Raw genomic sequence first — 9,134 nt, forward strand, 5'->3', positions numbered from 1 at the left:
TCAACTAAATAAGGGGAGTATACGCTATTTTCATCTCTGTTTCAAAATAGCAGCATTTTAGAGCTTGAAGGCTCTTTAATCAGTTGGTGTTGGAGTCGCTAAACAAACTGAAGTCATAGTTCAATCCCTGTCAAAACAATCAGTGGCAGACCTTCGTCCTGTCCAATGCGGACGCTGAAGAAACCTGCTCACTGAGCTGTGAAGATCTATTATGTTTTGTTTTTGGGTTGAAACTCTGCTGCAACTAAGACGCTTGACATGTGGCTGTATTTCTCCACCTATTAGAGCTGATTCAAATAGTTTAATAATCTTCTATGGCTTCATTGCAGATCTCAAAAGCTGCACCTCAGCCTAAAATCCTCCTTTGACTTTTTAGATTGTCTTGCAGTTACAGCTAATAGTTTACAGATAACTTTTAGAAACCTGCCTGAATGGAATCAAAAAGTTCCCCCACTTTCACTATTGTGTTAACTACTACTATTATCCACTTTTATTGTAATGTATCTTTGCATGTGATGTTTTAATCATTGGTCATTCTTATTTTTACCAATGTTCTTTTAAGCACTTTCAAGCATATTTTATAATAATTAGAATAAAATATCCACAAAATTTCACAAAAAGGTCGAATTACTTTTACTATAAATGATCTGGTGCACATAAAAAAAGTAAAAAAAAAAATACACATGTGCATAAAAAGTGTGAAAATGTGCAGAAAAGGAGAGAATCTCATTCCTTAAAATGCATTTTCTGCTTCTTTTCTGCATTTCTTGCTTCATTAAAATGTTTTTTTACTTTCCTCATTCGTAATCTTGGTGTTTTATGTTTTGTATATGTATTTTTAAATCATTTTAAATCATGTAGGCTTATTTTATTCTATTATATATCTTCTTTATACACTTTATAGATAACAAAGTGTAATGAATGTGGAAATATTTCAACTGCAAGGTAAAATATCCACCTTTAACAGATATTATGCAGCAAACTTCACAGAATAAAATGAGTTTGCTCTGAAGCAAACTGTGAAAACACAAGTACAGACAGAGTGTACCTGGGGGCTGTAATCAGACCACATGCACCGTGCACCATTTTTCATAATGTCCTGACGTTTCACACAGAAGTGCAGCCCATTGGCTCTTGGAAAGAGAAGCACTTGTCAAAACATCCATCAGGAGTGAAGTGAACTGGCTGCAGCGCATTCACCCGTGGAATCAAAGGAAGGTGTGTCTGCTGCTTCCACAGCCCTGGAAACGTCCAGGAGAGGTGTTGGCGCTGTAACCATAGCAACGTAAACAGGAGGATTCAAACACAGATTAAAATGTGTGCAAAGATTATGTAAGGTGTGTGCCTGAGTGTGTGTGTGTGTGGTTGTGTGTGTGGTTGTGTGTGTGTGCATACGTTCAGGCACACATGGTTTCTTATGTTCCTTAAGGCAAAGTCTTAAAGGCAGAGTCTCCTCTCAGGCTCTGCAGCCCGTTGAAAAACACTTCAGCTTGTGACGCCCTTTACTCACTTCTGGCGTTCGGTGTGGCAGCAGGCGTGCAGTTTATTAGCAAACGTAAGTGTGTGTTTTACAGCGTTTCGACAGAATAAAAATAAGTCTGTCTCTGTGTGTGTGATGACCATGAGGGAAGTTAAATTCTATTTAATCTGTTCTTGGCTTCACCTGGTTTTTCCACCCATTCTCACACTGAAGGAGTTGTCTCCCACTCGAACCAATTAATATATACACAGACACAACCACACACACAACCTCAAGAACTGGAGGAATCATATACACACAGCTGGAGCAGTGATGATGTTTGCTCCACATCTGGGACAGATTCACTTCTCAAATTTTGGGAAGAAAAAAGAATGAGTGAGAAGGTCTATTGTGTCCTCAGCTGTGAACCTTTTGAATGACATCTGAACCTTCTTTTTTAAGGTTTTATTTCTCATTGATCCCATCATCAGGTGCGTCATTCATATACAGCCTTTTATTTGTTAATTGATCAGCTCTACATTATTGTTTGATTTAGTGGCTATCTCTACTCTATGTCACCTACAGTTGTGGAGTTTTTCTTTAATAAATAATCAAGAGAGCAGTTAATTTTGTCACCACATTGTGACTGGGAAAACAAATAAACATAATTATCTAGTGTCTCGGTTCATTAGTCTTGAAATATTTGATTACATGCAGTAGTTCTTAATATATGTGAATCATCTGATTTAATATTTTTTGGGTGGTACGATGCATTGTTCTGCTCATCTTCTCCACTGGGCTACCAGGCGCCGCAGAGGGCTGTATTTCTTATAGAAATATCAGTTTTAACATTTATTACACTTGGTTTGTGTGCTCCACCTGTGCAGATCAGGAATATGACTGTTGGACTTGAACAGTGAAGATCCCGTGATGTTTGATGAGCTTTGTGCTGTTACTATCTCAAGGCTGTTTCAAGAACTAATAAAAAGATTTCAATGATATCTGGTGGAATATTAAAAATAATTCTCTCCCATGAGTGTCTTTCATTATATGTTATTGATGTAGATTCATGTCCTGATTCAAATTAAATACATTCAAAGAATTTCTATTATTAGCCTGCGTATTCTCCGATGGCTTGTGAGTTTCTTCATTTGATATTAAACAACAGCCAAAAATGGGACAAAGTCACAGCAGCAGCAGCAGCAGCACAGAAAACTACCTCAAATCTTCCTTGTTACATAGACTAATGAGTTCATGAAATTTCCAATGAGGTTTTCAAAGTGTGTACACCTCTGTATCTTTTGTATTAGGTAAGACTGCTGCAGTTTCAAGTGTATTTCTTAGGTCTGCTGGAGTCCAAGTCAGGATCAACTGTCTATACTCGACAAAGCAATGTAAAGCAGTTACTGTATCACTCCCAATCATGCTAAAGTGGTTTAGTAACATCTGCACACCTGCACATTCACACGTGCACAAACAGGAGGAAAGGAGGCAGAAAGAACTCTACAAGCCCTAATTCATTCCAGTTGAGTCCACCCAGGTTGAAGACTGAAGCATTCATGGTATGTAGGCGAAGGTGTGTTTTGAATGAACGCGAGCATGAGAGTGCACATGAGGGAGAGTGAGTCACATGTGTCCATGGACATTCACATCAAAGTTCAACACAGAGACAACGCAGCAGAGGAGCCCCCTGAAGGTCATACTGTTGTTCAAGGTGAGTTCAAGCAGCTGTCTGCTGTACGTCAGATCATAAAACTTTGCAGAAAAGTATGTAGGCTCTGACCTTTTAAATGAGTAAAGATTTATGACACTTTATACTTTTAGTCTACACTTTTTATTCCACATAGAAATATTTTACATTAGTCCACTACATTTATCTAACAGCTTTAGCGACTAGTTATTTTGCAGACTGAGAATTTAACCAATATTAAAAATGCTGAATAAGAGCATAAACTTATTTTTTTGACTATTATTTGCATTTGAACATTTCTTTGGATGTTACACCACTTTGCAATTTGCAATCACTGTCTTAACAATTGTGTTCCCATTTCAGCCAATTTCCCTTTATTTAATTATGGATTTATACATTTGAAATATATTAGATTGTTTAAAAAAAATGATAATCATATATGTTCTTGCTGAATAACACCCAAGGGCCCAAGAGATCAGGGGTCATAGAGCTTATTTAAAATACACAAATGACCACAAAGTTATGCAAAATTATCATAAAAGGGGGGCAGAATGAACGTAAGTATACGCTCTATGACCATAAAACAACCACAAAGAAATGCAAAATGCAAAGGTGAATAAAAAGAGATGCAAAGAGATGCAAAATGACAAAGAGATATGTTTCTGTTTTCTCATAATCCGTCCATGCATATCACTGAAGACACTGTAAGAACATAGACTACAATATGGCAGCTGTAGGGTCAGTGCATATCTCTTAAAAGTCACCTCCACGCTTTGCTGTAAGCAGGAGTCTGAAATCACTGGGCAAAAAAAACGAGCGAGTAAAACTACAAGCCCCAGAATCCTTAGCGGCGACGCGAGCGTCTCTATGTGTGTGTGTGTGTGTGTGTGTTTTCTCTGTGTCTCCTCCCACAGCTACAGTGAACGGACAGGACGGGTCAGCTCTGTGTTTACGCTGAGATGCTCACAACAAAGGACAGCACACAGAGAGCCTGTCATTTAAAAAAAAACACACCGTGATATTTTGTCTCACGGTGAACCATTTGTAACTCGTAACTCCAGGAAGAAGAGGACACATCACACAAAGCCCTTATTGGCGTCCATTTTTTTTTAAACGTTTTATATTTATTTTTTATTTTTTGGTAAACCAGGCTAGAGGGGGAAAAATTAAGACGAAAATTTCCTTCTTTTTTTTTTTGTGCCGGGGGAACGTTAGCTAGCTTGCTAGCTTCAGCAAGTTGGGAAAGACAGGCAGCAGCACACCACAGACAGCCACACCGAGCAGAGACAATAAGAGGACTTCATCATTTATATCGCTGTGAGTACATGTTTAAAAGCCACCTGACTTCACTTGAAAATAATAAAGATACTAGTCGTGATAATACCAACGGTTAAACACTAACGGCAGTATGCTAATTCAACGCTGTCCAGTCTATTCAGTGTTCTCTGTTTCTAACCGTCACCTGCTTTGTCCGATGAGCTGATAATTTATTAACGTTACTTCACCTCATTTAGTAAGTAAGCACTCAGCAGGTAAGTCAGTGTTGAGAGCTGCAGCAGCAGAGCACTGATCTTTGTCAAGTGTTCTGACACACACACACACACACACACACACACACACACACACAAGCATACTCATGCACCTGCTTTGACTCGGTCTTTGTTTTATCTCAGTGCAAATCGAGGGGCTCTATAAAGATAAAGCTCCTGGTGACCAGTGACTGTATCAGTGTGTGTGTGAATGTGTGTGTGTGTGTGTGTGTGTGTATGTGTGTGTGAAGGCTTCAGAAATGCAGATATTAGTTTACATCACTTCCAGTCTGCATGATGAACTGTCACAGCGGTGGGTGGGGGTGTGGGGGGTGTGTGTGTGTGTGTGGGGGGGGTTGAGTGAGAAAGGGAACATTGCCTGATAAGGAATTAACCAAATGCATGGACTCTTGCCATTACTAAAGCATGATTGCCAGTTAATGACCTCCCTCCCTTCCCCTCCCTTTCTTTCCCTATGTCCAATCTCTTTCTGTGTCTGTCTCCCCCCCCCCACCACCACCACCGTCTGTCTCGTCAGACTTTACTGGTTGGCAGATGATGATGCGATAAGTTTTGTTGCTGATATGGATCTCACTGACTTCCCTTCCCCGTTTTGGAAATGTCACATAAAGACAGACATGCATTAACTCCATCTGCTCCACCACGATGCCCTGGGCCTTATTTCCATTGTCTGCTTGTCAGTGTGATGATTAATCTGGAAACATGAGTTTTTTTGAAATGTTGGTGAGTGGTAGTGGCCAGTGCGTGTCATTCTTTCAGTGATGTTACCCATTTACCAACCCAACAGGACTAATTTGTATTAGAATAGGGCTTTCAAAGGATAGCTAGTTGGCTGCTGAAGTAATCAGCAGTAAGTACAAAGTGCTATAAGTAGCGGAAGGGCTACATTTAAAACTGAAGCTTTGCATCTGCCTTTTTAGTCCTATGACTTCTTCATAAGATATAAAGCAGGTTGAGAGTGCGATAAGACAATACAACAACTTTTTTTTTTTTTTTAACCTGGTTTTATATTTGTTTTTCATTCTGAACATGAAACACAGGAAAAAATAGTCAACAAAGAGTGGATTCGTGTGTTTGTCTGAGCAGGTTGCAAACATAAGGCTTCGGAATGATGCAAAGTTCAGCAAACAAAAACGATCAATTTCCTGCAATTATACCTACTGTGTGGACTGTATTGAATAGTTTGGGCCCTTATCAGATGCAGCGGTGACCATAACAGAGCCAAACCTGGTGTAGAGAGCTACACATCAGCTAAAAAAGTGCTGCCCTGTTGTAAGGATGATGAGTCTTTATTATATTTTTGCACAGGCTATTTAAGTCTGCATTCTCACAGTCCTATAAATGGCGATAACTTCTAGTGTGAAGTGCTTTGCTGTGTAACAGGGGAGAGTGTAAGTATTGCACATACTGTACACTTTTATGTTTGCACATTTGCATTGGGTGTGTTGCCTGCAGGCCTTAGTGCGTGTTCTCCAACACGCTTCAGAGTCTCAATTTCAGGGAGGAAACCGGAGCTGCTGGTGTCAGACGGGAGCGCAGAGAGAGCTCTGATGTCTTAATGGAGGCTCAGTGCTGCCCGTATCCTTAGTAACCTGGTCTGTGGGGACACAGATAGGCCTCCCAGTCTCAGCCTGGGCCGGATGCTGTATCACTAGTGTTCAGGAAAAAAAAAAAAAATCCCATATCCCCCATTTCATCAATTATTTTAGAAGTTTTTATTTCAATTAAATATATTACATGGTCCTTTACAGGCTCAGAAAGATTTGTCCGTCAGTAGGAGATTCAGCAGCATTGTTATTGCATTTATATCCATCAGTGGGATTTGAAAAAAAAAAAAATCTATGCTGCAGTGGTTTTAATAAAGGATTTTATGTAAGTGTATACTATGTATTACGCATATTTTTCATATTACGCACAAGCTTCTAAGAGTATTTGTGGTTTCTGAAGCCAACTTGTGACATAAAATTCACAGCAATTGATAAACAGTCCAAATCTCATTGTTACACAGCAACTGGAAAGAGTTTAGAAACTTGGATTTGCTTATTTCAGAAAGTTTAACAAAACAATTTGTCTTGATTTGGTCACAGGAGAAGTGCTAAAATAGTGGCGTACAACTGATTTTAACAAGTATTCTGTTTCGCCTGTGGGTGTGTTGAGCTCTTCATCATTTTAGTCTAAATAATGTGTCCAGACCCTGCTGTTTGCAGATTTGCTAAACTTACTAACACAGTGGAAATGGTTAAAAACAACTTTTTAATCCAACATAGCATTGCGTGACTCTATGACATGTGTGCATGTACCAGCCAGCAAAGTGTGAACGAGGGCTCCAAAAGCAGTCCAATATGGCTTTAAGAGATTGTTGAGGGTAAATGGGTAACATTAAGATTTTGAGGGAATTAATTGAGTAATTTTCTCTTGAGAATGAGGTAAGTGTGAACATGCCAGCAGTAGGTGGTTAACTTCTTGGTGTTGCGTGAGTGTATTTGAGATTCAAGCCAAGTATGTTTGTGTTTTGGGAAATGTTTGCATTTATCTTTCTGTGCGCATGTGCCTGTGGTGTGCATTTTGATCAGGGAGGGCCGGTGAGCTCGGCGGGGATCTGGGGGTGTAATCATCGGCACAGTTGAGCAGCAGCTTTCCCCCTGCTGTGTGTGAGGAGCTTGGCACCCTCCTCCCGGTCCGGCTTACTCTCTGCTGGGCTGGTAAACAGGCTGAAGTTTGTGGAAGGAGATTACGTCTGTCATGGAAAGTGGGTCAGACAGTGGGCACGTTTTTATGGCCTTGTTTCTGTGAGGTAGGGAAGAGGGGGGCTAGGGGTTTAAACCACCAGCGTTTTTTCCATAGCGTTGCTTGAGGCAGCTTGTGCTTGGTACAACTCTCTTATACTCTCCTTCTTGTCAGAATCATTATCAGTCGATTACTCATGTACATTTTCTAACAAAGAATTTATATTGCAAGCAACTTGCAGCTGTGCCGTCCGGGCTGTTCAGATACATACATTCAGTATCACACCGAACCATTTTGGGTCATAATGGGTATCTAATCTTCCCCCAGTCTCTCCTTGTTCCTTCTATCTCCATATATCCATGAATTGGAAATAAACCTTCATATATGATAAGGCAAAATATCAAATACTCACAATTGAGAAGTTAAAAAAAGCTAATTTTTGACACTTTTGCTTATAGTTATTACTAAAACGAATATATGATTATCAAAGTGCCCATTAATTTCCTGTCAGTTGGTTAAATGATTATTTGATTAATCATCGCAGCTCTACTCAAGTTATAACATGGTCAACTCGCTCTTCTCGACACTTCTTTGTCCTAATTTGTATTGCCCCGGGTGAACTCATAGAGCGTTATTGTCACGCCTCTGAAAAGCCACACCGTGTTTTGTATGAACACACCTTAATACATTCTAATTATAGTCAACATTTTGACATGTTTAAAACATAAATTCAAAAGTGCGAGCTCCACCTGGACTACTGTGGCTGTGTTGGCTGTTATCTGTCTGTCTAGCTCAGCTCAACTGTAGATGGAATGGAAGAGCTCAAAAAGCTTCCCCATATCATATCTGTTTTCGAATCATTATGGCAGTGTGCATTATGGTTTACTCCTGCCAGGAAGATGAAACTGAGTGTCGCTAATCAGCTCAGCATGAGATGTCTGGACGTCAATTCTGATGAATGTTAAAGAGTCAAGAATTTGTTCGGGGTTGCAGGGATGCAGAGTCACATCTACACCTGCTTATAGAAAAACCACAGCTTCATTACGTTTTGTGGAGTGACAGTGAAACAGATTTCATGTCAGAACTAACACCGCAGGTAGGAGTGTAAAGGTGCCGCGTAAATTAATCAACAAGAAGAACAAACACCCAAACACGTCCTTCGATTTTCCTTGTTATTTTATAGAATAACAGAATGCTTCCTGCAGGTCATCGCACATCCACATTATCTTATAAATTATGTAAACGCAGGTTGTGGATCAGTTTATTGTAAACCACATGAATTATTTAAATCTGGTCTCTTCACAGATATAGCATTAACGCACATGTAAAGACAAACACATGGGCAGTGAAAGTGCACCTGCTCAATAACTGGTGCAGGTTGTACAATGACGTTTAGTCCTTTCTGTGTGTGCCTGCCTCTTTCATCATGCCACCTGCCTTAATCCCGCTCCTCTGAGAAGACTATTTGTTATTTATTTTAAGAGCTATTTTGGTATATTTGTACACAGGGGTGAGTGTGGTCACCTGTTTTGTTCCGTAAAAATGAAGAATACATTTCCCATCTCTCTGTCTGCCTCCACTCTTATTTATCTTTCACAGTTACCTAGTTTGTATTTGTCTCATTCCTCCCTTTGCTTCTCTGCCGCTGAAAGTAACAGTAAGGTTTCTCTCCTGCTGCCAATACCTGAGTCAGAGAAGTGAGCGAGTG

At 39.9% G+C, this 9,134-nt stretch overlaps 1 protein-coding gene across 1 annotated transcript in view; it reads left to right on the plus strand.

Annotated features, from left to right (window-relative positions):
* The first annotated feature begins 4,068 nt into the window (after positions 1-4,068).
* Positions 4,069-9,134, plus strand: part of peli1b (pellino E3 ubiquitin protein ligase 1b) — a 41,257-nt gene continuing 36,191 nt past the window's right edge. The window contains exon 1 of the mRNA XM_023415733.2: positions 4,069-4,466. The gene's annotated coding sequence lies outside the window, so the exon portion shown is untranslated. The remainder of the gene's footprint in view (positions 4,467-9,134) is intronic.

Source organism: Seriola lalandi, unplaced genomic scaffold (assembly GCF_002814215.2).
Source record: "Seriola lalandi dorsalis isolate HSWRI2012SDOR001 ecotype SW California unplaced genomic scaffold, Sedor1 jcf7180002054556, whole genome shotgun sequence".
Lineage (NCBI taxonomy): Eukaryota > Metazoa > Chordata > Actinopteri > Carangiformes > Carangidae > Seriola > Seriola lalandi.